This window comes from Salmo salar, chromosome ssa14 (assembly GCF_905237065.1).
Source record: "Salmo salar chromosome ssa14, Ssal_v3.1, whole genome shotgun sequence".
NCBI classification, from domain to species: Eukaryota; Metazoa; Chordata; class Actinopteri; order Salmoniformes; family Salmonidae; genus Salmo; species Salmo salar.
In genome coordinates, this window is record NC_059455.1 from 8,348,037 (window position 1) to 8,349,746 (window position 1,710).

Genomic DNA, 1,710 nt, shown 5'->3' on the forward strand with positions numbered 1-1,710 from the left:
GTCCATTCAAAATCCTATTTTCCCTAACCACTAACCCTAACCCTGGTCCCCACAAGTATAGTTAAACACGTCCACACACACACACACACACACACACACACACACACACACACACACACACACACACACATTGATTAAAGGCTATAGGCTACAAATGAAAATGAGCTGTAACGTTTTTAATTATGATCCAACATGTTAACTTCTTGTAGAATATTCAGTATTGCAAATAATATAACAACAAGAGTTGCATTTAGCTTCACCCATTATATTTTGACCCTTAATGACTGTTGTAAATGATCTGTCACAAGCTTCAGTGCATCACTAAGGACAAATACAATTTGAGGACTATCTTCATTACCTCACCCTCACCCTCATCTTGGTTTAAAAAGACCGGCTACCTAGGTAGCTGAAATTTAGTCACAGAATCCTTCTGTATTCAATCTTGGGACATCTCACCTACTAGCTCAAGAGAAATACCAGATGGCCCTCACCGGAGTCTTGTGGGCATTTGCATTTGTATGCATCACGCTGTGTCAGGCAGGGAAGATTTACTCTGTCGGAGGTTTGTCGGTTCGCAATCTCAACCACCAAGATAAACTAACGTGGCTCGAAACATTACAGGAGAAAAGGGTAAGGAGTATGGTGTTCTGTTCCCCTTTTTTAGGGTTTTTGAAAGTTAGGCGATATTAAGTTTACGTTGTGGAACATGCTTGCATTGAATTAAATGAGTGGATCTGTCAGTGGCGCTGAAATTGCTTATTGGTAGTAAACACACAAGATGATAAGCTACTTCACTTTAGATGTTTTCTTTTAGTAGGCTAGCCTACCTATGCTAGGCTATAGACTATTTTAATTAACTAGGAATGCATTTAACATCTTATATTTAGCCTATATTCTACACATCAAATATTGCTAACACTGTCCACTGTCCATCTATGCAGACTTAAGTTACTTTACAGGATTTGACAATAAGCTATAAGAATATATCTTTTTCCTTTCACAGGTAACCACCGACGACAAATACCACCTTGCCTGGCTGCTATACAAGCTTTTAAAGTCACACAGCAACCAGTTCAAATCAAACTTTGTCCCTCCTGGACCAGAGAGTGGCGGGATACAGGAGAATAGGCGCGAGACTACGCCGCAGAAGGACAAGCGCGTTCGCAAAGCCGGATGCAGAATGTTCTTTTGGAAGTCATGGACCGCATGCTAACAGACTTGTCTACCTTTTACTCCAAAAACAGATGGTTTTCCAATCGAGAGCCTTCATTCCAAATCAGCTTACCAACGTTTTTCCGCAATTATTAATGTAACTTCTTATTTTTATGAATGGTAACTTATCAACTTATTGACGTGGTTGTGAGGCTATATATGTCAAGTTGTAATAAAATGTGAGTTATTTATTCATTGTTTGTATCCAGAATCTTTTTTTTTTCTCTCTCTCTCTCGCTCTCATTTCTTAGAATGGTAAGTAGTATTTCTTAGATCAGAATGTGATCATACAGATTGGACTGCAATCTGCAAATGTATATATACTTTTTACAACTTTTATATTAATGATGTATAGGCTACCCATTGATTCTTGAAGAATACAACTTATAAACGCCTCACGAGCTTAGTTCAACTGTCGTACCCTATTAGAACCAAAAATATAACCTTGTTTTACTCCATATTCTGAATACAATGTAACTGTAAACAAACACTGTATAG

General features: G+C 38.1%; 1 long non-coding RNA gene across 1 annotated transcript; it reads left to right on the forward strand.

Annotated features, from left to right (window-relative positions):
* The first annotated feature begins 370 nt into the window (after nt 1–370).
* LOC123726619 (uncharacterized) lies at nt 371–1,407 on the forward strand. The gene is made up of 2 exons (XR_006758677.1): nt 371–630; nt 1,004–1,407. It is a non-coding gene; the product is annotated as an uncharacterized lncRNA (long non-coding RNA).
* Nucleotides 1,408–1,710: the final 303 nt, after the last annotated feature.